This window comes from Spinacia oleracea, chromosome 6 (genome assembly GCF_020520425.1).
Source record: "Spinacia oleracea cultivar Varoflay chromosome 6, BTI_SOV_V1, whole genome shotgun sequence".
In the NCBI taxonomy this organism is placed as follows: domain Eukaryota; kingdom Viridiplantae; phylum Streptophyta; class Magnoliopsida; order Caryophyllales; family Amaranthaceae; genus Spinacia; species Spinacia oleracea.
In genome coordinates, this window is record NC_079492.1 from 22,825,700 (window position 1) to 22,853,492 (window position 27,793).

At 40.1% G+C, this 27,793-nt stretch overlaps 1 long non-coding RNA gene across 3 annotated transcripts; it reads left to right on the plus strand.

Annotated features, from left to right (window-relative positions):
• The first annotated feature begins 10,863 nt into the window (after window positions 1-10,863).
• LOC110785807 (uncharacterized) lies at window positions 10,864-27,382 on the plus strand. 3 transcript variants are annotated; one of them, XR_008923991.1, is made up of 6 exons: window positions 10,864-11,016; window positions 11,289-11,475; window positions 12,033-12,198; window positions 12,929-12,996; window positions 13,686-13,839; window positions 14,841-16,493. It is a non-coding gene; the product is annotated as an uncharacterized lncRNA (long non-coding RNA). The 3 variants fall into 3 exon arrangements; XR_008923990.1 differs by adding an exon at window positions 27,144-27,382 and having other exon boundaries at window positions 10,866-11,475; window positions 14,841-14,981; XR_008923989.1 differs by having other exon boundaries at window positions 10,866-11,475.
• Window positions 27,383-27,793: the final 411 nt, after the last annotated feature.

Genomic DNA, 27,793 nt, shown 5'->3' on the forward strand with positions numbered 1-27,793 from the left:
CCTTGAGTTTTTGTATCTTTGCTCGCTTCCTCTTTTCGAAGCAGGGGTTTGGCAATGGTGATGCCTCCCTAATAGAAATCGTAGAGAAGTTTGCTAATGGTCGGGACCCAATGCCGCTTGTGATTGGCGAAAAATTGTTGGGCCTTGACTTGCTGAAGTCGGACCCCTCTTCTTTACCGTCGGGAAGTCCGATATTACTCCAAGTAAGGATCTGGAGATTTCTTGTACGTTGAATTTGTACTTGTATTTGAATTTTGAATGTTGAATTTTGAAATGGGTTTCTTGTATACTCCCCAAGGTTTGGCTTATGGAGAGGCTCATGCTGGTGGCACCACCGGAGAACATGGAAAGCCATAATAGAAAAGGGTTCACTGTGCGGCCCATGATGTATGGCAGGCTTTCGTTGGACGAGTGGCGAAGCGCACTCTCTGGAATTGAATCTTGTATAATGTGGGTAGTTCCTTGGTGGGGAATTGCTACCATGAGACATGCCCCTGATTCTACTGCTTTGAGGGTGCCAAGCCTCACAATGCTGTTCTTCTACTCGCCTGCTCGAGTGATGAGACAGTATGGCTTGAAACAGGAGATCCAGGACTGTGATGAAGAGAACCCGAAACTTGTTGCACTGAATTCCACTCGACTGGAACTTTGGAGGCGGTATTGGGTCGCCAAACCATTCCTGAGTATCCAGTTCCCACCTGAGTTAGTTACTCTGTCTGCGGGGTACATTGTACGGATGAGTGGCCTAAGCCAGAGGGACATTTCTCTCTCCGGACCAGCTAGAGTCCAAGGTTCTAGAGCTAGACGTCCTGCATCAATTGACTATGAGGAAGGTGACGGGAGTGTGGCCCATCCGGTGCTTGACCGTTCGGAGTCCAAAGGAGGTTCGTCGTCCTCCCGTCTTGGAAGGCTAGCAAGTTCCTTCTCCCGCCGCTTGGGCAAGGGGAAGATTGATGATTGATTGCGGGAGGAGCCAGGGGATAATACTCAAGGTGCTAAGACTCGAGAGCATAGTCGCCCTACTCTAGATCTTTGTAGGCTAAATGTGTTTGAAATTGTATTGGAAGGAATTGTGTTTAAAATGTGTTTGGAAGATGTGTTTAGAAAATGTGTTTATGAAGTGAAAAGGCTTTGAACTTTGCTTCACTTGATCCTGACTTTGTATTTGAATTAGCTTTGGAGGCCTTAGAGCCAAATAAAGAGTTATTGTGTTAAATTCCGCTTGAACATGCTTTGCTTTGAATTGGCACATTTGGAATAAGGACAACAACAACTGAGTTTTGAAATTTGATTTGATTTTTAGGATGCCCATAATTGAGGAAATTTCGAATTTTTTTTTTTGTATTAAAGTGTAAATTTTGAATTTTTTTGTATTAAAGTGGCCGGGCCTCGAAATGAGGTTTTGTACGTGTCCCGTTAGGGAATCAGGCCGGACGTAGTTCTGACTACCTTACAGGACTTTGAATTGGATTCTTTAATTTGAACATGGAACTTAGACATATAACTTCTTGAGTTGATCGAGGTTGGTTAGAGATCTGAATCATGTTCCATCGACGTCCGTTAGTTCGACTGCTCCCCCGGGGAGGATCTTCTTGACAATGTACGGGCCTGCCCAGCTGGGTTTGAATTTTCCCCTTGGGTCCATGGTACTTTTGCGAAGGGCTTTCAGTACAAGCTCGCCTTCTTTGATGTTTCGGGTTCTGACCCTTTTGTTGAAATGTCTGACCACTCGGCGCTGATAGACTTGTACATGGTGAGCGGCTTGAAGCCGACGCTCATCGAGCATGACTAGCTCGTCATATCTTGCTTGTACCCATGCAGCTTCTGGGATTTTGCTATCGAGGACTATCCTTAGAGAAGTTATCTCCAGCTCGATAGGTTGTACTGCTTCCATTCCATAGACCAATGAAAATGGAGTTGCACCAGTTGAAGTGCGAATTGAATTTCGATACCCCCACAATGCGAAATGCAGCTTCTGGGGCCAGTCCTTGTAATGGGTAGTCATTTTCATGATGGTGGTCTTGACATTCTTGTTGGCTGCTTCGACTGCCCCATTGGTTTGTGGGCGATAAGGCGAAGAGCGATGATGTTGAATCTTGTACTTGGTGAATAGATCTTCACACTCTCCTTGAAAATGGGTTCCCTGGTCACTGATGAACTCGTGAGGAACGTTGTATCTGCATATGATGTTTTCTTGTATGAACTGGGCCACTTGCTTGGAACCCAACACTTTGAATGATCTGGCCTCGACCCATTTAGTGAAGTAGTCGATAGCAACCAGTATGAACTCATGACCCCCGGTGCTCGTTAGAGTGACTTTGTCGATGACGTCGATACCCCAGGCTGAGAATGGCCACGGTGATGATTGAGAGTATAGCAATGATGAAGGAATGTTCTTCAAATTCGCAATCTTTTGACAGGTAGGACATTTCTTGACAAAGAAGTAGCAATCCCGTTCGAGGGTAGTCCAGTAGTATCGAGCCCTGATGATCTTGAGGGCTAGCATCTTCCCTTTCATGTGGGTGCCACAGACTCCAGCATGTATGTTGTCCATGACTCTTTGAGCTTCGTGCTTGTCAACAAATCGGAGGTTAGGACCGCCAAGGGACCTTTTGTATAAAATGCCGCCTTCTATGACGAAGTTGGCTGATTGTAGTCGTAGAGCCCTTTGATTCTTGCTTGAAAAGTGCGGGGGATACTCTGAATTTTGTAGATACCTTTGAATGTCTGTAAACCAAGGTTCATCTCCATCTTGCTTGACGTCGGCAATAGCATGGACATATGCTTCTTCTTGACCTGTTTCAATTGTAAGTGGCATTTCGGCCATGCCATTTGGAATGTTGATCATTGAGGCCAGCTTTGCCAGTGCATCGGCGAATTGGTTTTCCTCTCTCGGGAGGTATGTATAGCGAAGCTCTTCTATTTGCTCAGACAGCTGCTCAAGGTAGGACTGGTATGGAGCCAAGCTCTCGCTCCTTACTTTCCATTTGCCGAAAATTTGATTGATGATTAGGGAAGAATCCCCGTACACTCGAAGTTTCTGGACACCCAATGCTAAGGCGGCTTCCAGACCCATAATGCATGCTTCATATTCTGTCGCATTGTTTGTGACGTTGAATTGCAGTTTTGCTGATATAGGAATGTGAGTGCCGTCTGGGGCTACTAGAATTACTCCAACACCACACCCGTTCGGATTTGAAGCACCGTCGAAATGCATTGACCAACTGTCATCACTGGTCATTAAGATTTTCTCGTCGGGTAAGTCGTAATCCTCCTCTTCTGCCTCGACGGGACAGTCGGCTAGGAAGTCTGAGACTGCTGAACCCTTGATAGACTTCTGCGGGATGTATTTGAGATCGAATTCTGCTAACATGACCAACCACCTGGACAACCGTCCGTTGAGAGATGGTTTTTCGAATAGATACTTGAGAGGATCCGCTTTGCTGATCACATGTACTATATGGGAGAGCATGTAGTGCCGTAGTTACTTTGTGGCCCAAACCAAGGCAATGCTGAGTTTCTCGAGCTGAGTGTACTTGGTCTCGTACTCGATCAGTTTTTTGCTTATGTAGTATACGGCGTTCTCCTTGCCTTCAACTTCCTGGGCGAGCATAGCCCCTACTGCTGAATTTGTGTTTGTGAGGTAGAGCCTGAGGGGAATACCTAGCATGGCTGGCTTTAGTACTGGTGGGTTGGAAAGATAACCCTTCATAGCGTCTGTGAGGGGGTCGAAAAAGCACGAGGCTATTGCGTGACCTCGTCCCTCGTGGGTGTGACGCTTCTTTTTGTCAAATCAAGTGTAATTGGATTTCCTGTGAGTTTACACCCAATTGACTAGTAATATAGGAGCCGCCATTCAGTTTTTAACGACAATGAGAAAAACTGACAAAATTCGGTTATCGTGACATAAAGGGATTGCAATTATGTTTGACCACGACGGCCGTAGGTTCCCTTGTGATCCCTGGTGGTGGGGATCGCTCAACGTACACCCGCAGGGTAGAGATTAAGGGTTCGAGGGACTGTAACTACCGAGAGGAGTACTCGCTCTTCGATAACTCTAGAGGCAGGATATCCTTACTAGCTCAGCATAAATAATTGAAGGGACATGCGTTAACTATTAAACTAATCTGAGTTGATTTTATCAATATGCAACATATAGTACTAGATCGAACGCGGTTATCTGATTTAGATTGTTTTAAGGGACCTAGCATGATAATCCAAATTCCCAAAAATATCATATTTATTAAGCGTGATCGAACAATCAGATTTTAGTTAGTTTAACAATTCATAAAAGGGCGAGGAAATCAATTAAACCATGGAAAAGGGACACATTACGACGCACCCTTGAGAGGTGCGTCACGATTCTCAGAAAACTAACCACTTTGACTTTGCTATTTCTCCTTTTATTTAACGAATCTCAAATTATGGGACAGGATACGTTATGTTCAATTTATGGATCGATTGCGACATAACGCGTGATCAGTTTTGCAGCGTGAGGCTTAGGCTTAGGGGTTTAGAGTCAATACTAAGAAAATAATTGTGTTGTGTGTCCTTTTCACCTCGAACTTAAGGCCCTATTTATAGAAAAGAGTTCGTGGAAAGATAGAATTGTAGAACTCTAATCCACGAGGAATTAGGAAAAAACACGTACCAGGTATTTTCAGCGCCCAGGCCTGGGCGCTGAAGATTTCGGCGCCCAGAGCCAGGCGTTGAAAATAGGATCTGGGCTGTTTTTCTTAGTCAGATTCGGATTCCTGGAATACGGAGTATTTGAGATTTAATTGAGTCTTTTAGTGCGTATTAAACTTGTGACGGGATTTGTCTGGGCCCGTTACGAACTCTAGGCTCGTTAGGATTTTAATTAATACGTGACTCTTACTTTTGAATCATATTAGGAATAGGATTCTCTCGCAATTTCTATCTCATTTAGGATTTATGTTGGAGTGCAACACCTAATTCTGACAGGTTTCTATCTTTTATGACTTGCCACTTTTAACAACTACCCATTACGGCAGTTAGTATTTTTAGCAGGTTTCCATAAATAGCAGGTTTTGGGTGAAATGAAAAGGGGAATTGAGATTCGTTATTTTATAGGAGATGCGTTGTCAAGTGGAGATTTACATTTTCATCATCGAACCTTCCCTTTCGGGAATGGGGACAAAAGTAGGTGTCTACAGTTAGCCCCCACTTTGACTGAGTCTTGGAGTAAGACGATGGTCAAAGTATTAGACGGAGTGCGCCACACAAGTCATGGTGACCTGCTTTTGCGAGAGTCTCACGAGCCCCCGAGTGATAACATTTGACTTAAGGGTCATCACTTGAAGTGTCGACATATCCCTCACGTGTCATTGGGATTTGTCAACGGATAGTATAGAAACTTCCTCACTTTGTCATTGGAAGGATCTAAAGAAGTGTAGAAACTCCCTCACTTTGTCATTGAGAGTAGCTACAGATGTTTTCGAAATCAAAGCTATAAAGTGTAATTGGGCCTGGCCAAGCCCAACCACGAGGTAAAAATGTTTTTAAAGATTCTCATTTTCAGGGCTAGTTAAACGAGAAAACCCCCTTGTTTTTATGGGACGTAAAACGAAGGAAAATCCAGCACATCGCTCTTTTTTTTGGAAAAAACGGAAAACCAATCCTTTTAATTTTTGGAAAAGGGAAAACCAGAAAAAGTTATCGCTGCAGCGACTAAGGACCTACGCGGCTTGTGACGTAGACCCCGCCGGCTAAAGATGGCGAGCCTGTCCGCTAAGGGTGGACGCCCCGTCCGAAAAAGTGGACGAATCTTGTTTTTTTGAAATTTGAAAATAAGGACCTACGCGGCTTGTGACGTAGGCCCCGCCGGCTAAAGATGGCGAGCCTGTCCGTTAAGGGTGGACACCCCGTCCGAAAAAGTGGACGAATCTTGTTTTTGAAATTTGAAAATAAGGACCTACGCGGCTTGTGACGTAGACCCCGCCGGCTGAAGATGGCGAGCCTGTTTTATTTTAAACTTTGAAAATTTCATTTTTGGAAAACTAAGGACCTGCGCGTATAGTGACACAAACCCCGCCCGCTGAAGGTGGGCGAGCCCTGTCCGCTAAGGGTGGACATCCCTGAATTCGTTTTTTCCTTGATTTGGAACTTGCGTGGTTTGCGGTGCGATCTTGCCTGATTGAGCTGGGCAAGTCTCTATTTTTTGTTCATTGTGATTTCTTTTTTTGAGAATTTCTTTTGTTTATTCTTGCAAGAGCGAATTCTTTCGAGGAATGCTCGAATTTAGTTGCAACCTGAACGTGGGCTGACAAAGTGTTCTAACGGACTTTTGTCTTGCGACCGTCTGCTTTCGTGGTTTTGATCTAGTCTTTATGGCTCGATTTTTGCCACTACTTGGTCTTTGATCAGAGGACCATGTACAAATGTCCATGACGACCCTTTTCTGAGGTCGAACCTGTTCTTTTGAGATCATCCAAACATGGGACGGCGTATAGTGCAGCCCGGGGATGTGATTTTGATTGCGCGCTCTCTGTTGGAGTATACTTTTCGCGAGCCCCCAAGCACTCGGGCTTTGGTGGTCATTTTTCGCATACTTCATAACGTCTTTTAATCATGTTTGGGGTCGTGCTCGTATGTGCGAGCGATGTTTCATAGTGATGTGCTACTTTGGCGTAGTCATGGGGTGCGACTTCAGTCTTCAGGTGACAAAGTTTAATATCATTCGGTTTACCTTGGCCCGATTTAATCCTTTGACAGACAAACATTTTTTATTTGAGAAACCAACGACTTAACAACATTTTTTGGTGTTTCGAAAAATGACCTTGATATTTTTTATATTTGTTTTGAAAAGTGTACATATATGTTTCCTTGAGACAAGTCTAAGTTTCGACCAAGTTTTACCATTCATTTTTGCTATTTGGGAGCTTACAGGTGCTTCTGGGCTTGATCTTAATTGTACATAGGGCCTCGTGTCTAGCAACATGGTTTTAAGTCTTTTCCTGCTCCGCGTTTTGTGAAATCTGGGCCTTGGGCTGCATTTTCGGCGCCCAAGGCTGGGCGTTAAATATTTCGGCGCCCAGCTTCGGGCGCTGAAAGTCCTTTCCTGGCGAATTTTGACTTTCGGATTTCCTAACGCGTTTCCGAATGGGATCAGGATGTCACTTGATGCGTTCAGCTATATATAGAGGCTAGATACGTCCCTATTTTCCATCACTCTCAATTTCCTTCTTTCTTTGCTGTGTTTTAATTACTCCTTGCTTTTGTCATGTCGATTCCCACTTTCTCACTCCAACGGGCTGTCAGGCGTTGGCTACGGGCCCTTAATCCTACAGAAAAAGCTTTGTTGAAAGAATACCACTTAGAGGCACTTTTAGGTTTACAACAAATTAACATTGACTATAATTTTCTGCACGCAGCCCTAAGCTTTTGGGATTCCGATCATCATGTTTTTGTCTTTCGGGGCAACGAAATATGTCCTTTGCCAGATGAATTTGCTGCGATCCTTGGTTATCCTACTAATGCTACCCATGCCACTCCTGGCACTATTGAAGAGAGTAAAACAACCATAGGGGCTTTTCTAGGACTAGATGCTAACATGCTTGTTGAAGTTGTTGTAGGTGATGAGGTTAATTTGGCAAAACTTGTAAAACACCACTTTAGGCCTAGTAAGAATATGACCGAACAGAAATTGAATATTCGAGCCCTTGTATTTTGCTTGTTGAATCATTATTTGCTGTCGAATAACAATGGTGAGTTCGGTGACATAAGGTTGATCCCCTTGATTAGCCAGATGGAAAGTTGTTATTCTATTATGCCGTTGGTTGTTGCAGAGACTTTGCTGAGTGCGGATGAACTGAAGAAGGACGCCAAATCTGAATATTTTAAGGGAAGCCCCCTATTACTGCAGGTAATCGATTTTTTTTGCGCACGTATACGTTTTTTTTTCGTATATTTTTTTATTCGTCCTGCCTTGGGGCTGAGTTTCAGCGCCCAAGGCTGGGCGCTGGAATTTTCGGCGCCTGGTCCTGGGCGTTGAAACTGCGCCCTAGGAACCGTTTTCTTTATATTATTATTTTTTGATCGTACCCGTTTTTTGCAGATTTGGCTCGTGGAACGGCTTAGGCTCTTGGAAGCTCCTGCCGATCCTAAACATTATCGCCCTATAGCATTGGGTAACCGAAAATACTTGTACCAAGGCCAGGACGAGGCCGAATGGGCCTCCTTTTTTTACTTATGGCATATGTTCTATTAAGTGGGTGGTACCATGGTGGGGTTTGACTACTATGACGGGGGGTTCTGATGTATCGGTTTATGTTTCCTTGTTGGGGCTATCTCGACCCATTTATATTTTCCCTTACCGAGTCATGCGTCAATATGGTTTAAGGCAGACTATCCCCTTTTCGGATACGGTACCACCTAAGGTAGCGGCCTTTTCACAAGCACGGGTTCTAGCGTGGGCTAAGTATTATGATGGTCTCCCGCGTTGGGCCGTAGCTACAAATGGCTTTGTGGGTCTTTCTGAAAACTACAAGTTGTGGATGAGCTCCGATGATAAAGCTGTGAGGACCGAGGCTCGAAATGGGGAGCCGACTGAGCTTTTGATACCTCGTATTCGTGTTAAGTATGAGGGTCCTGATTCTGCCAAACCTCGTACCTATGGTATTAAGACTGTGAAAGCTCGTCCTGATCGAAAGCGAAAGGAAATTCCTCCCCGTTCCAGTTTCAGGCCTAAAAAGATGCCTAACATGAAGGGGCCTGCTGTTGTTAAAAGAAATGCAAGCTCTCGCGGAGATCGTCGCCGGAACAATGTATGGGTTAGGAAGGCTCAGCCGCCTGTAGAAACAGTGGCTAGTCTAGTTGATGATAATAATCCTTCTCCCACCATTGTCTATGCCCTTGAGGCTGAGCGGGCTATAACTGAGAATGTTTCTGAAGCCTTGGCATCTTTGGAAGTTAGTGTCCAGGAGCCGGTTCTTATGGAGATTGATCTTGGGGCAGCGCAGAAGACTGTGGGGGTGGATCCTGCGAACATTTCCCTCTACAAGACTTTATTTGATGATCCGGAAGAACTAGAGTAGTGTAGTTCTTGCTAGGGTGTAGGTGCTCTTTATATATTTCAGTTGTGTTTGTTTTTTCATTTCTTAGCACTTTGTTTTCCTTCTTATTATTTTTCAATAAAGGCGTATTTTATTTTTTCATTTTCATTTTTTGTTTCTCCTTCTTTTTATATTTTTACATGTCTAACACTTTTTGCACAATTTATGTATGTTTGTTTTTTGATTGGACCGAATCCTTGGTAAGGATTGCCTACGTATCTTGTCAGAATCAGGTTGCGCGTAGTTCTGGCTAGAATAAGTTCTAGGATGCCAGATTTTAATAGATATGCCCTGAGGTGGTAGCATATAACTTAATCGGTCAAATGAGTGAAGTATTATCATTATTTTCGTCTGCCGTTTTTTTGTTTGCCGTAAGTCGCGTAAAAAATGAAATTCGACTACTTTTTGTATGGCTATATTTTATGGTGAGCCTATTTGGATACGTGCTGTACCCCCCAAGTGTTCGTTATTTTTCCGTTATGTGCGGATAAAATGACGAGCACTTCTAAAAAAAATTTAGGCACGCAGAGAGTTTCAACGCCCAGGCTGTGGCGTCAAAGATTTCGGCGCCCAGCCCTGGGAGCTGAAAATGACTTGGGCGGTCGTTTTTGACGCTTTGCTTCACGTGTTCTTGCATTTATTTCTTTTTTTTCTCTTTTTTTTAGTGCTTTGATTTTGATCGTATTTAAAATCAATTTTGAGGCTAATTCGGAGGCTTTTTGACTGTTAGCGTGAGATGCATTTTTGTCTGGATTAATTTTTTCTATCCGTGACTCGAAACGGCTTTGAAAATGGAGTTAGGGTGTGGAAGACATGAAGATCTTTGTGTAGGCTTTTTGGGTGGATTGAGGTGCGCGTTGTTAGTGAAGGGTATGATGGAATTATGTTTTATGAATCTGTTTTTTGGTAACATTTGCATTGTTTTGGATTTTGATTTCCTTTGATTTCTTTGGGTTGCATGGATTGACTCTTGTGATAACACTGGTTGACTTTTTAGGTTTTTGGGGATATGAATGGGATGGTGCGGTTTATTTTGTGGGTTTCGGGAACTGGTTCCCATGGCACTATTTCAAGACCGAATGGGCCTCGTTTGTTGGGCCTTAGAGTGGGCCGCCTCTTTATTTTTGTATTTTGCAAGTACATTTGGTGTTTACTTAGTGTTAGAATAAAATTTTAGGAGAAATATTACGCCTTTATTAATTTGGAAAGTAAGGAAAACACACTGAAACAAACTTGACCTATATTCTAAGGGCTCTTAGGACCATCTAAAGTCTTTATTATTTTTCTACCAATCTAAAGAACTACTAGGCGCTTTTTACTACGGTGCTCTATGTGGCTCAAACCTTGGGTTTAGTCTCGTAAAACTTTGGTCCTTCACTGGTACTCATCTTGAATTCTATTCCTTTTGCATTGACCCACTGATATGTCTTCACCCATCCGTTCTCGATCTCTTCTAGTGTTGATGCAGGAGCGATTAACCGGGTAGGATCGAAACCTTCATCTGGTAAAGCTAGGGTAGTCGTCACAGTCTCGTCCTCCATAGGCCTCGATTCGTTAAACAATGTCCATAGAGCCTGGTCGTCCAATATTTCAGTTGTTTTAGTCTTGGTGAGGTGGGGTGCCTCATCCAAGGTGTGGCAGTCATGGAAGATTTCAAATCCTGGTTTTAGCAAGCACTAGAGGAAAAATCCTTATAGGTGGCTCATCAAAAGTTTCCCTTATACAACAAGAGCCACCTTTGAGAAAAAAAAAATTAAATTTCTTTTTTTTAAAAAACCAAAATTTGGAAATCAGTTTCACAAGCGCAGCTTTAACGTAATCAAACACAAACTCTCATTTTGTCATCTTCCGTATTCAGCTCGGGCTAAATGTTGCCTCTCCTCCACCTCCGACGGTGAGCCCGAGCAGGAGCAAAAGCCGTAATCCGGCGACCGGCGGCAAGGTAGTGTCTCATCTCTTTCTTCTCTCTTACACACGTACCTCACTTGCACCTATCCATCTTCCTTTTGCTTATAATTTCCTGATTCCTCTGCAATTGTTTTGTTAATCGCAATTCAATTGCATAAACCTAATTTTGCAATTGCAGTTTTTCTGATTTCCTTCAACAAAACAATATGGGTTTTCTTATTGCTCAATTTTATGATCTGGGTACCTTTTACTTTTGAGAAAACCTGTCTTATTTTTTTTTTTATGTGGCTCAATAATGTTTCAAAGGCTTATTTGAGGAATTTGAGGGATTTTTTCTGTGAAATTATTGTCATCTCCCTGCTCCTTCTCGTACCGGCGAGCTCTCATCTCCCTCCTCCTTCTCCACCGGCGAGTTCTCATCTCTTGGAGTCAATGGAGGTTTTTCCAAGCAACTGGACATTGTTCTTGAGATTTAAATTTCCACCGAATTCTGGTATAATTCTCTTGTTCTTAATCCTTGTTTGGTGTGGATTGTTCTTCGGATGTTGCAATGTGGTATTTGTTGGTATTTGTAGAAATTTGCAAATGTAGAAATTCTGATAATTATTGCCATTTTTGTTGGGGTTTGTTTTTGAATGGTTTAGACGATTCATGGTGATCCGAATTCGAGAATTTGCAAATAAAATGAACAGGGTTCTCTTTGGTTTCATATGTTGGACTGTGCATCGTAAAGGCCGATAAGTAGCTCCTTGGTTTTATATGTTTTCTTCTTTGTATTTAAATTGTGTTTTTGAGGAGATACTCGTATACCTTGTTGCTCTCGACTTCAGAGACATGTTCAGGTCCTTAACATTATTGTCAAACAGTTGACCTGTATGTCCTTTCTGCTTCTTATCTATCTTTCCTTTTCCTCTCTGTTGCTTTGACATTGCCACCTGTGTCCCGGTAATTATTTTGCAGCTTACTGTACTGACGATACTGTTCCATTCAAAATTTGCTACAAATATTTGCAAGCTGGTTAAAAGTCCACTAAATGTTTTGTACTTTCAGGGAAAAGAATTTGGAAACCAGGGATTTCCTTGAAGCAACCAAGGAGTGTGTCAGCATTTGCCATTCGAAAGGAGTTCCTATCTTGAAAAATAACAGAGTTGATGTAGCTCTGGCTTATGATGCGGATGGCGTGCATGTTGGCCAGTCTGACATGCCAGTATCTCTTGTACGTTCACCGTCAAATTAAAGTTTTACTTCCTTATTGTGTTGTGTTTGTTTGATCCTTTGTCTGTTTAATTTCAATTTTCTCAATTGTCCAACCAATTTCTGATCAAATTTCAATATGGTTCACATGTTGGAGAGATACAAGTGGATTTGGCTAAATTAATAGATTAGCATCATGTATGGATACAGGATTGTAGAAGGTCTAGACATGTGAAAAGGTTAATTATAACCAATGAAGACTTTTAGACCGGTTGCTAATTCATTTTCAGTTCATTAAGAATTTGGATTCAGTAATTCATCTAATATAATCAGATCTGCCTCTCTCAGTTTTAATAGAGCTTCTTAATACTCGTGGATACCTACAACTTTGAGGACCTTGTTTGCCGCATATCTCATATAGATGATACATCATACATACTGCTGTTTATCTTCTATCTGTGCTCTTTGTATCTATTGTTTGTATGTGGTCAATAAAGTGACATTATTATCCTTAATATCCTAAATTGTTGACTGTCTGAGCGGTTGATTACCCGTTGCTGAGTTGTCAATAGAGGAAGTCAACTGAAAAGTGCTAGGAATATACTATCAGATATGTGTCCTAAAATCCATGTGCTTCTCTTTTTATACCTGTTATCTAATCTGCCTACAGTTTCATACTCTAATTGGTACCTGTAAAGAACTTTAAAATTGGTATTTTGGTTGAAAAATACTAATATATGAAATCTATTCAGGTGATCGACTTGCATATTTCGTTGGTGCAAATTTCACGCCTCATGTGATCACTGTAAATGCAGGGGAGGTATGTTTTAATACGCTTAGTTAAATTTTCTTGTTAATTAATGTTTAATTATTTTGGTTAATTTGTGAATTTGAGTATCTTTTGCCCAATTGTTTGAATTGTTAATGATGATTTTTATTTCAAATTCCCAATGTATGCTAAGATTATGTCAAATCTTGACTATCCAAAATTTATGAGACTATAGTCAGACTTTGAATTATTGTCGTTTGTTCTTGATTAAGCTACACATTTTGGCTTGCAAATGTTAATTAGATATTTGTTTCTTTTATGGGAAATTTTTGTTTGCAGTTGTATGAATTCAGATAGATGTTTGTATCTGTCTTCTTTACTTACTGGTCAGCTTAGAGTCATTGATATAGTTTCAGTGAGTGTCTTAGCACTTACATACGTGAATATGTGCGCTCTAAATGCTGATGCATTTAGTTTCATTGGTATAATTTATCGTTGTTGGTGATCCATAGTGTCTGTGATTGGTGAGCCATAGAATTTGTTCTTTCCTTATAATTTATCGAGTATGTTTTGTGATTTTTTGAACTTTAAATTGTGGATTGGAAGTTGAATTCGGGCTTTGAATTTGATGTGTTATTGAATCTTATTATTGATACCTTGGGGGTTTTTAGTGCATAATTCATAATTACAAATGACAAAAAGTAAAATAATTTCATGTTTCATGAATTAATGTGATGCAGTGGATACATGGCACCTGAATACGTAACAGCGGGACATATTTCAGTGAAGTCTGATATTTTCAGCTACGGTGTCATGCTTTTATAGATTGTGAGTGGTTTGAGGAATAGTTACTCAGATCCAGATATCAGTCAGGACGAGAATCTTCTACATTATGTAAGTTGAAATCTTATGTTGATCCACTTTTCCTCTTGTACTACGTAGCTTTGCTGTTATGTTTAGCTCCATTTCCTGAAGTTGTTCAATTCTCCTCTGGCATTAAACCTTAACCCGATGTTCGTTGTCACTTAATTATATACAACTCCTTAATTATTCGAGTATGTATGTTACCTATTTCAGTACTGCGTGCATCAGAATTCTCCATGCTACCCATACTTTGCTACAAAGTATAATAGAATAGAATAGTACCCAATCCTGATTAAGTTAAGAAAGAAGTGCAACCAGAAAACAGCAAAATTGCAAGTCATACATGCATGTTTCAAATGCCAAGGATAATATATAGGTTTCATATATTACTAACAAAACAAAATCAAAATTCATATGTGACCATAAACATCATCAAATACCAGTAGTATTAATACTACTTCTGCTAATGCTACTGTGGATAATGCTCTCGATCTCCTTGTCACTCTATTTCATGGTATTAAATAATTAGGGTCAAATTGGAATATTTTGATGATTATTGGAATTAATATAGAATTAATTCTGGGGCCTATGAATATTTGATATCAAGCCTCAACTCCCAAGTACCATAACCAAGTTTAAAGTAATCAGGTGATGGAATCTGTTGGATATCTAGCAAGCGGATTATAACGGCTGTTATTGCATTTGCTGTGTTATGCCACCTTTTGGTTATTTATTACTTGCCAGTTGCCACGTAACTGTCGTCTGACTAGAACAGGTGTTTTGCATCCACGATCCCTGCTTGAACAGACTTATGATCTTTTCATACTAGGTATAATAGTGTGATCATGTCCTGATTGTTTCGCTGTGGTCGTGGGAATTTTTTTGTTTATGTATGCCTTGTCTGTTGCAGCTGCTCGATTTGTGACTGTCCATTTATATCAATTTAGTTATAATTGGATAATTATTTGTGAGGTGTTTTCCATGCCGGATTCAGTTTTCAGCTCTCCTAATTACATGCCTTTTCCCTGCAGCAATCAGGTTTTGACGTCTTCGCGAGCAGATAGTAGCCGAAACAATCCCATTGGCTACTGCACAGCTGCACTGTCTACCCTCAATTCTTATTGGTCAGTTTCCTTAACAGTTTAGGACCTTACAGAAAAAAGAAGGCCATGGTAAGACTGTAAATACAAGCCAATTTTTGTAATTCATTTCCTATAACTAGTTATTCTTGCTGCTACACCAGGATTAAATAAAATCAGCAGCTCAATTTTTTTAGAATATCCAAAGTCATTTGCGTCGCACATTACCTTAATCTTATGACTAATCATATGACTAATCATATAAATCATGATTAGGCGTGCATAACGAACTTGAAATGAGTCTTATAATCATATGATTAATCATATAAATCATGAAAACGTTTAGAATATGGAAATAGGTTCGTTTGTTGGTAATTGGGATCGAAAATGCCATTTATGGCCATAAATGACCTATATCGACTCAAATGACCCTTTGGCGTGCATAACGAACTTGAAATGAGTCTTATAATTATATAACTAATCATATAAATCATGAAAAAGGTTTAGAATGTGGATATAAGTTCGTTTGTTGGTAGTTGGGATCGAAAATGCCCTTTTTGGCCATAAATGACCTATATCGACCCAAATGACCCTTAAGCGTGCATAGAGAACTTGAAATGAGTCTTATAATCATATGATTAATCATATAAATAATGAAAAACGTTTAGAATATGGAAATAGGTTCGTTTGTTGGTAGTTGGGTTCGAAAATGCCATTTTTGGCCGTAAATGAACTATATCGACCCAAATGACCCATAGGCGTGCATAACGAACTTAAAATGAGTCTTATAAACATATAACTAATCATATGAATCATGAAAAATGTTTAGAATATGGAAATAGGTTCTTTTGTTGGTAGTTGGGATTGAAAATGTCATTTTTGGCCATAAATGACATATATCGACCCAAATGACTTTTAGGCGTGCATAACGAACTTGAAATGAGTCTTATAAACATATAACTAATCATATGAATCATGAAAAATGGTTAGAATGTGGGAAGAGGTTCGTTTGTTGGTAGTTGGGATCGAAAATTTCATTTTTGGCCATAAATGACCTATAACGACCCAAAAGACCCATAGGCGTGCACACCGAACTTAAAATGAGTCTTATAAACATATAACTAATCATATGAATCATTAAAAAAGGTTTCCAATTTGAATATAAGTTCGTTTGTTGGTAGTTGGGATCAAAAATGACATTTTTGGCCATAAATGACCTATATTGACCCAAATGACCCATAGGCGTGCATAAAGAACATGAAATGAGTCTTATAATCATATAACTAATCATATGAATCATGAAAAAGGGTTAGAATGTGAAAATAGGTTTGTTTGTTGGTAGTTGGTTTCGAAAATGACACTTTTGGCCATAAATGACCTATATCGACCCAAATGACCCTTAGGCTTGCATAACGAACTTGAAATGAGTTTCATAAACATATAACTAATCATATGAATCATGAAAAAGGGTTAGAATGTGGAAATAGTTCGTTTGTTGGTAGTTGGGATCGAAAATTCCATTTTTGGCCATAAATGACCTATATCGACCTAAATGAACCATAAGCGTGCATAACGAACTTGAAATGAGTCTTATAAACATATAACTGTTAGGTTATGATACATATGACATTTACATAAATCATGCGGAAACAACCATTAACCCAGGAAACATATTATTTACACATAATCATTTAGCATAGTTTAGATGCATACTCTTTGTTGCGTGCCTTCCCTAGCTGCGCCCGAACCGAACAAGAACAAGTCTTTTAGGACTCCAAGTGTCGTCCCTCCGTAGAAAGTCCACAGCACGTCCGGATCCGCCTTAAGATTGACCAACTAGAATCGCCCTTAAGGTACTCAGAAAATTCGGCACTTTTGGGGCAAGATGGGTGTTTGAATTTTCTCTCAAAAACTCACTTTTGAATACTTTGAAACTTGTATATAAATTATGACCCCTAGGCCTTTATTTATAGAGTTATGGAAAAGGAATCGTAATCCTAGTAGGATGCGAATTAATTGGAATTAGAATTCTACATGAATTCTACTTAATCAATTTATCCAATAGGAATAGACATTTAATCATACACTGACTCTTGCAGATTCAGGAATCTCGCATGAGCTCAAACTCACACACACACGGCAGCCACAAGGGCTGCCCACGCATGCGAGCAGCAGCCCACGCAGCGCGGCCCACGCATGCGCGGCCTTGTGCGCGCTGGGCTGTGGCGTGCGTGCTTGCTGGGCGATGGCCTGGCTTCGTGCTGGGCCTTCGTCCGGCAGGCCTCGTCCGATGCTAATTCGTACGATACGCTTCCGATTAAATTTCCATTTCCGGAATCTATTTCCGATACGAACAATATTTAATATTTCCGATTCCGGAATTAATTTCCGTTTCGAACAAATATTTAATATTTCCGTTTCCGGAATTATTTTCCGATTCCGGTAATATTTCCGATTCTGACAATATTTCCGTTTCCGGCAATATTTCCGATTCTGGTAATATTTCCATTTCCAACAATATTTTCCGATACGTACCATGTTTCCGTTTCCGGCAACATCTACGACTTGGATAATATTCATATTTCCGATACGATCCATATTTCCGTTTCCGGCAATATCATCGTTTCCGGAGTATTCATTTCTTGCCTGTGACGATCTTAGCTCCCACTGAAACCAAGATCCGTCGGTTCCGAATATTCATAGATGGAGTATTTAATGCCATTAAATACTTGATCCGTTTACGTACTATTTGTGTGACCCTACGGGTTCAGTCAAGAGTAAGCTGTGGATTAATATCATTAATTCCACTTGAACTGAAGCGGCCTCTAGCTAGGCATTCAGCTCACTTGATCTCACTGAATTATTAACTTGTTAATTAATACTGAACCGCATTTATTAGACTTAACATAGAATGCATACTTGGACCAAGGGCATTATTTCCTTCAGTCTCCCACTTGTCCTTAGGGACAAGTGTGCATTTCCTAATTCCTTTGTCGCTCGATGCTTGCTCTTGAACATAAGGTAAGAGTTGTCATCCTTATTATGTCCAGAGGTGTTCCTCGGTTTCAGAGTTCAACTGATCAAATAAACAGATAATCATAGCCTATGATTCATCCGAGCACGGCCATGCATTTCACAGTTTCTAGCTCTCCGAGTGGCCTTGTACAACTTTTAAGCATCTCATCCCGATTTATGGGAGGACAATCCCAATCTTGCGATCTTGAGATTAGACTTCGTTTGATAGGTGATTACCTGAGCGTTGCCTTTATAGCCTCCTTTTACGGTGCGACGGTTGGTCAACGTCAAAGCAACCAGTTCTCAAACAAGTAATCTCAAATCACTCAGGTATTGAGGATTTAGTGTCTAATAATTTAATGAAATTTACTTATGACAGACTTTCATCTCTTACAGTAAAGTTTCATAGGTCTTGTCCGATACTAGTCTTCCCAAAGTAAGTATCTATGCAAATGATTATGACATTGCCATGTCCACATAGTTCAAGAAACAGAACTACTAGTCATCTTGCATTCTAATCGTCTAACGTTTTCTATGCGTCCAATTTTATAGAAAACTCCGACTAGGGACCATTTTCAACCTTTGACATTCAAGTTCACTTGATAGACATTTCTTAGTCACAGGACTGGTCCTGACAGTCTATCTTGAATATATCGTCAAGTTGAAGGGACTCATCATTTAATAAACCACAAATTAAATGGAAAAATGAATTCCTTTCATTTATTGTGAATGATTAACCAATAATGTTTTACAAAGATTTAAACTCTAAAACTTTAAAACATTAAACAGAGACATCAAAGCCATTCTCCAATATGCTTGATTCCCATAGCTGCAGTGTGCGAGTTGTGCTTCGCTTGCGGCAGAGGTTTAGTTAATGGATCTGATATGTTGTCATCAGTTCCAATTTTGCTTATCTCGACTTCTTTTCTTTCAACGAACTCTCGTAGAAGGTGAAATCTACGAAGTACATGCTTGACTCTCTGGTGGTGTCTAGGCTCTTTTGCCTGTGCAATAGCTCCGTTATTATCACAATACAGGGCTATTGGTCCTTTAATGGAGGGGACTACACCAAGTTCTCCTATGAACTTCCTTAGCCATATAGCTTCCTTTGCTGCTTCATGTGCAGCAATGTACTCCGCTTCAGTTGTAGAATCCGCAATGGTGCTTTGCTTAGCACTTTTCCAGCTTACTGCTCCTCCGTTGAGGCAGAAGACAAACCCAGACTGTGATCTGAAATCATCTTTGTCGGTTTGGAAACTTGCGTCCGTATAGCCTTTAACAATTAATTCATCATCTCCACCATAGACCAGGAAGTCATCTTTGTGCCTTTTCAGGTACTTCAGAATATTCTTGGCAGCAGTCCAATGCGCCTCTCCTGGGTCTGACTGGTATCTGCTCGTAGCACTGAGTGCGTACGCAACATCCGGGCGTGTACATATCATAGCATACATTATTGAACCAATCAATGATGCATATGGAATCCCATTCATTCGTCTACGCTCATCAAGTGTTTTTGGGCACTGAGTCTTGCTTAGAGTCATTCCATGAGACATGGGTAGGTAGCCTCGCTTGGAGTCCGCCATCTTGAACCTATCAAGTACCTTATTGATATAAGTGCTTTGACTAAGTCCAATCATCTTTTTAGATCTATCTCTGTAAATCTTGATGCCCAATATGTACTGTGCTTCTCCTAGATCCTTCATCGAAAAACATTTCCCAAGCCAAATCTTGACAGAGTTCAACATAGGAATGTCATTTCCGATAAGCAATATGTCGTCGACATATAATACTAGGAAAGCAATTTTGCTCCCACTGACCTTCTTGTATACACAAGATTCGTCCGCGTTCTTGATGAAACCAAAGTCACTGACTGCTTCATCAAAACGTATATTCCAGCTCCTGGATGCCTGCTTCAATCCGTAGATTGACTTCTTTAGCTTGCATACCTTTTTAGCATTCTTTGGATCCTCAAAACCTTCAGGCTGTGTCATAAACACAGTTTCTGTTAAAACGCCGTTTAAGAAAGCAGTTTTGACATCCATCTGCCATATTTCGTAATCGTAATATGCAGCGATTGCTAATATTATTCGAATAGACTTTAGCATTGCAACTGGTGAAAAGGTTTCATCGTAATCCACACCATGGACTTGCCTGTAACCTTTCGCAACCAATCTAGCTTTGAAAACTTCAAGTTTCCCATCCTTGTCCTTTTTCAGTTTGAAAACCCATTTGCTTCCAATGGCTTGGTAGCCATCTGGCAAATCGACCAAATCCCATACTTGGTTTTCAGACATGGAGTCTAATTCAGATTGCATGGCTTCTTGCCACTGCTTGGAGCTAGGGCTCGTCATAGCTTGCTTGTAAGTCGCAGGTTCATCACTTTCAAGTAATAGAACGTCATAGCTCTCGTTCGTCAAAATACCTAAGTACCTTTCCGGTTGAGATCTATATCTTTGCGATCTACGCGGGGTAACATTTCTAGATTGACCATGATTCTCACCAGATTCTTCTAAAGATCTCTGAGTTTCATCCTGAATGTCATCTTGAGCATTCTCTAGAGTTTGTTGTTCGACTCGAATTTCTTCGAGGTCTACTTTTCTCCCACTTGTCATTTTGGAAATGTGATCTTTCTCCAAAAAGACACCATCTCGAGCAACAAACACTTTGTTCTCAGATGTATTGTAGAAGTAATACCCCTTTGTTTCCTTTGGATAGCCCACAAGGATACATTTGTCAGATTTTGGATGAAGTTTGTCTGAAATTAATCGTTTGACGTATACTTCACATCCCCAAATCTTAAGAAAAGACACATTTGGAGGCTTTCCAAACCATAATTCGTATGGAGTCTTTTCGACAGCTTTAGACGGAGCTCTATTTATAGTGAGTGCAGCTGTATTTAGTGCATGTCCCCAAAATTCTAATGGAAGTTCGGCCTGACCCATCATTGACCTGACCATGTCTAGCAAGGTTCTGTTCCTCCGTTCTGACACACCGTTCCATTGTGGTGTTCCAGGAGGAGTCAATTCTGATAGAATTCCACATTCTTTCAGATGGTCATCAAATTCATAGCTCAGATATTCACCGCCTCTATCAGACCGCAGTGCCTTGATCTTCTTGCCTAATTGATTCTCTACTTCACTCTGAAATTCCTTGAATTTGTCAAAGGATTCAGACTTATGCTTCATTAGGTAGACATAACCATACCTACTGAAGTCATCAGTGAAAGTGATAAAGTAGCTGAAACCACCTCTAGCATTTGTACTCATTGGTCCACATACATCTGTATGGATTAAACCCAATAGTTCATTTGCTCTTTCTCCAACTTTAGAGAAAGGTTGCTTTGTCATTTTGCCAAGTAAACATGATTCGCATTTACCATAATCCTCTAAGTCAAATGGTTCTAGAATTCCTTCCCTTTGAAGTCTTTCTAAGCGTTTCAAGTTTATATGGCCTAATCGACAATGCCACAGATAGGTGAGATCTGAATCATCCTTTTTGGCCTTTTTGGTATTTATGTTATATACTTGTTTGTCGTGATCTAATAAATAAAGTCCATTGACTAATCTAGCAGATCCATAAAACATCTCTTTAAAATAAAACGAACAACTATTGTCTTTTATTATAAAGGAAAATCCCTTAGCATCTAAGCAAGAAACTGAAATGATGTTTTTAGTAAGACTTGGAACATGGAAACATTCTTCCAGTTCCAAAACTAGCCCGGAGGGCAACGACAAATAGTAAGTTCCTACGGCTAATGCAGCAATCCGTGCTCCATTTCCCACTCGTAGGTCGACTTCTCCCTTGCTTAACTTTCTACTTCTTCTTAGTCCCTGTGGATTGGAACATAAGTGTGAGCCACAACCTGTATCTAATACCCAAGAAGTTGAATTAGCAAGTATACAGTCTATAACGAAAATACCTGAAGATGGAACGACTGTTCCGTTCTTCTGATCTTCCTTTAGCTTTGGACATTCTCTTTTGTAATGGCCTATTCCATCACAATAAAGACAGCTTGATGTGGACTTGTCCTGCTTTGATTTAGCATTGCCCTTGGACTTTCCACCTTTCTTGAATGGTCTCTTTCTAGCCTTGAGTAAATCTTTGGCTTCACAGTCCTATTTCAGCCTTTCTGACAAGGTGAATAAATTCTGCAACTGTTTCTTCTCTTGGTTCACTTAGGTATTGTTGCTTGAAGCGACCAAACCCACTGTGTAGTGAATTGAGCAAGACAGAGACTGCCATCCTTTCGCTTATTGGTGTTCCTAGTAGACTTAGGCGATCAAAATATGAACACATAAGATCCACATGGAACCTCAGTGGGACGCCTACCCTCTGTTTAGTGCGAAGGAGCTGAACATGTGTTTCTTGGACCTCCATCCTATAACACCTGTTGGGAGAACTAACCTTTAGCCCAGACATTGATTCAATCAACTCATGGACGTTCAGGTCCCTGTCCTCCGTACTTCCACGACAGATATCCCTCAGATTCTTGATGAGCGTAAAAGGTTCATAGGCTACAAACCTTCTAGCCCAATCATCAGGGATATTGTTCAGCATGAGACTCATAACCTTTTTGAGATCCGCATCCCAGGCGTAAAATCTCTCAGGGGTCATGTCTCTGGCATAGTAGCTTGGCATGGGATGTGATAGTACATACTCAAGTCCATTGAGTTTGACTATTTCAACTAGCTTAGCTTCCCATTCAAGAAAATTTGTCAGGTTCAGCTTGACCATAAGCTCAGAACCCATGATGATGTTTTGATTGTTGTTTGCCATATTAAAACTACAATTGAAAAGAATAAACAAATAAATAACCATTCACAGTTTCTCTTAATAAACTTAAATTCTAGCATACATGCATAATTCAATGTTTATTAAGCATTTTATTCAAGTTATGTGTTCCGGCAGGTGTGAATAAAATGATTCCAAGATCCTAAAATCATTGAAGAACTAATCACAGTTTGTCGACTTAATCCTAGAACATCTTAGGTAAGCAAAAGCCTTTTGCTAATAGTCTAGAAACTATTCTTGGTTGATAGGTACGTCTAAGAACTTATTAGGTAAACCTATCGAATTTGCCACGACATAAAAGGACTCCTTACTTATATCGTTGAGTTTCACCAAAACTAACATGTACTCACAATTATTTGTGTACCTTGCCCCTTTAGGACCAATAAGTAACACCTCGCTGAGCGAAAACTATTACTAGATTGATGTAAAGGATATCCAAGCAAGTGTATATTTTGGCATGGCACCTTTTAACTCAATTTTTAAGTTTGGAACTTAAGGCTCTTACTATGTTGGTTAGATTTTAAGTGAACTAAAATCCTTAATCATGCAACATAATCAAGCTTTTGATCTCATGCATTTTAAGACATATTTAAAGCAATAAATAACTTAAAACATGCATAAGATATTTGTGATCTAGTATGGCCCGACTTCATCTTGAAGCTTTGACTTCAAAGTCCGTCTTGAAAATCTCCGTGGGAGGCACCATTTTCTTCAAATAGGATAAGTTATAACTAATTACAACTATTTGATGGTACGCAGACCATATTTGAATTGAAAAATAACTTTGGTGCTTTAGACCAATTACATTCAAATTAATGGTACGCAGACCATATTTTCTATCCTATTTGGGCCATACTAGTCACTTCATAACCTGCAAAACAGTACATATACAATATATACCATTCACCCATTCATTATCATGAATGGCCCACATAGCTGGTTAGTTAAAACACATTATGCATCACGTAAACATTTGCAGCAATTAATCAAGGTCACCAATAATCTACCAATTATTCAGTCCTTATTAATTCTAATCGAGTTGTTTTAACCTTAAGGATTTGTAGACCTAATCAAGAGTTTATGACTAAAAGCACTCCCACTCAAACCAATAAATTCATATGCTTTACTAATTTTAAACATAAAATTGTATTTCTAGTCTAACCGGAAACATACAAATTTAATTAAAATTTAAAGCTCATATAAATTTATAATTGAATCCAAAAATTTAATTTTAATTTCAGTCACATTTAAATTAATTTATGATTTTAATTTTAGTAAAATAATTAGAATAAATGCCATTTATTATAATTATAATATTCAAAATTAAAATCCAAGAAATTAATTCAAATTATTAATTTTAAAATCAATTAAAATTACGTGAACTGAAATTTTCAAATTAAACATTCAAAAACGATCTAATCGAAACGCAAACATCCTATGCGTTGCACGCCCATGGGCTGTACGCACACAGCCATTGCTGGCCATGTGCGCGCAGCCCATGCGCTCGTTGCATAGCTGCTGCTGTCCCATACGCAAGCCTCCGCACAGCGCCCACCGCACGCGAGCTATCGCTCGCAGCGCGCGCGCGTTACCGCGCTCGCTGGTGCGCGAGATCGCTCGCTGGTGCGCGCGAGCCATCGCTCGCTGGGGCGCTGCATCGCTCGCTGGTGCGCGCGAGCCATCGCTCGCTGGCGCGCGAGATCGCTCGCTGCGCGCGCGCGAGCCATCGCTCGCTGGTGCGAGACATCGCTCGCTGGGCGGGCGACGTCGCGCGCTGTGCGCGCGAGTGATGCTGTGCGCAGCGCTCGTGGCACGCGAGCTTGCGCTCGCTGCGCACGAGGTTGCGCGCTGTTGTGCGAGGCAGCGCGCGCTGTGGCGCAGCTCGCTTGCTGCCCACACGCGACTGCCTTGGCTCGCCCCTCGCCCATGCCCATCCGTTCATTGCTCGTGGCACACGACACAAGGCAGGGCTGCTGCCTTGCGCTCGTGCACTACGCCCTTGCTCATTGCATTCGTGCCGCACGGGCGACGAGCTCCCTTGCTCGTCGTCGCATGCCCGCATTATACAACACCCCTTAAGGGTAACACGAAGCGTCCATTGCTTCGTGCGTGCAAGTTATTTGAACGAATCGCATAAAAATTTAAAATTTATATTTAAAATTAATGACAAATTAATGAATATTATTAATTTCATAATTTTAGGGCGAAAAATCGAAAATTTATTATCCAATTGATTTCCGATTGATATGGATTCAAGTCTAGGTCATAAAAATTTAAAATTTATCGTAAATTTACAATTTTTATGGTGGTTTTTAATCATAGGTTTCTAATTAAATTATAATTAATTATGAAAATCAAATTAATTCTAAATTATTCTAATTTTCAACAAATTAATCATAATTACAAATTAGATTGCATAATTAACAAGACTAGGCATTCAAACTTGTTAAACATATGCAGTAGGTCAATCAAAAATTCAAGATTTATCAACAAGAATTGCAAATATTTAATTTAACATCTTAAATTTACGAAATTTTGCATCCGAAAAACTAAAACCTTCGAAAAGTCATAGTTAGGCTTCGAATTTGAGAATTCTGGGTTCGGCAGAAAAATACTATTTTTGTCAAAATTTTAGAATGCCTTTTACATGCGGAATTGACACAAAAATCACTCAATTCGGATGAGTAATGAAGAAACTGCCGAAAAACTGCGTACATATAATTAAATAAACGCAATTTGCAATTAATTAACAATTACGAAAATTAATCACCCCTTTTAATTCTTGCAAATTTGTAATATTTAACCATGTTCATGCAATTTAGATTATGAAAATAATAAGGGGCTCGTGATACCACTGTTAGGTTATGATACATATGACATTTACATAAATCATGCGGAAACAACCATTAACCCAGGAAACATATTATTTACACATAATCATTTAGCATAGTTTAGATGCATACTCTTTGTTGCGTGCCTTCCCTAGCTGCGCCCGAACCGAACAAGAACAAGTCTTTTAGGACTCCAAGTGTCGTCCCTCCGTAGAAAGTCCACAGCACGTCCGGATCCGCCTTAAGATTGACCAACTAGAATCGCCCTTAAGGTACTCAGAAAATTCGGCACTTTTGGGGCAAGATGGGTGTTTGAATTTTCTCTCAAAAACTCACTTTTGAATACTTTGAAACTTGTATATAAATTATGACCCCTAGGCCTTTATTTATAGAGTTATGGAAAAGGAATCGTAATCCTAGTAGGATGCGAATTAATTGGAATTAGAATTCTACATGAATTCTACTTAATCAATTTATCCAATAGGAATAGACATTTAATCATACACTGACTCTTGCAGATTCAGGAATCTCGCATGAGCTCAAACTCACACACACACGGCAGCCACAAGGGCTGCCCACGCATGCGAGCAGCAGCCCACGCAGCGCGGCCCACGCATGCGCGGCCTTGTGCGCGCTGGGCTGTGGCGTGCGTGCTTGCTGGGCGATGGCCTGGCTTCGTGCTGGGCCTTCGTCCGGCAGGCCTCGTCCGATGCTAATTCGTACGATACGCTTCCGATTAAATTTCCATTTCCGGAATCTATTTCCGATACGAACAATATTTAATATTTCCGATTCCGGAATTAATTTCCGTTTCGAACAAATATTTAATATTTCCGTTTCCGGAATTATTTTCCGATTCCGGTAATATTTCCGATTCTGACAATATTTCCGTTTCCGGCAATATTTCCGATTCTGGTAATATTTCCATTTCCAACAATATTTTCCGATACGTACCATGTTTCCGTTTCCGGCAACATCTACGACTTGGATAATATTCATATTTCCGATACGATCCATATTTCCGTTTCCGGCAATATCATCGTTTCCGGAGTATTCATTTCTTGCCTGTGACGATCTTAGCTCCCACTGAAACCAAGATCCGTCGGTTCCGAATATTCATAGATGGAGTATTTAATGCCATTAAATACTTGATCCGTTTACGTACTATTTGTGTGACCCTACGGGTTCAGTCAAGAGTAAGCTGTGGATTAATATCATTAATTCCACTTGAACTGAAGCGGCCTCTAGCTAGGCATTCAGCTCACTTGATCTCACTGAATTATTAACTTGTTAATTAATACTGAACCGCATTTATTAGACTTAACATAGAATGCATACTTGGACCAAGGGCATTATTTCCTTCAATAACTAATCATATAGATCATGAAAAATATTTAGAAAGTGTACTTAGGTTCATTTTTTGATATTTGGGATCGAAAATGCCATTTTTGGCCAAATATGATCTATATCGAGCTAAGTGAGCCTTAGATGTGCATAAAGAACTTGAAATGAATCTTAGTACACTCAGAAAGTTGTTTTCGCGACCAATATAATTTCTGTTTTCGCATATGAAACTTAATTTAATTTATTGGTTTGCATGTACGTTGTTCTTTTAAAGGTTTCCACAACATCAAGGGAGGGGCCCTTCACCAAAGAGGAGTTGGATGAAGTTCGAGACAAGTGGGCTACTTACTTCAACGATTGTGAATTACCCTCAGTGTAATAATTAGAGCAGGCTTGTAGTTATCCGTGACTTTTACATTATTTTGTTATTTATCGATTTAATTAATTGCATTTGAATTAATTCGGAAATATTATTGGAAATTTGAAATTTATATCATTTTTGAGGAATGTCAAGATGATGTTTGGTGAAACAGTATTCTATAAATTATATGCAGAATTTTATATTGCAAAATATCAGGAATTATATTGCAGATTTTTTTTTTTAAAAAAAAAAAAACTCAAAAGTTGCCCTTGTTTGCAACAAGAGCAACTTATGTGAAGCTTATAAGTTGCCCTTGTTTCAAACAAGAGCAACTTATGTGAAGCTTATAAGTTGCCCTTGTATGCAACAAGGGCAACTTATAAGTTTCACATAAGTTGCCCTTGTTGCAAACAAGGGCAACTTATAAGATTATAAGTTGCCCTTGTTAAGGGCAACCTTTGATAATTTCACAAAAGTGACCCCCCCCATATGTTGCCCTTACAATTGGCAACTTATAAGCCTATTTTAAGGGCAACTTATGATGTTTTTTCCTCTAGTGAAGC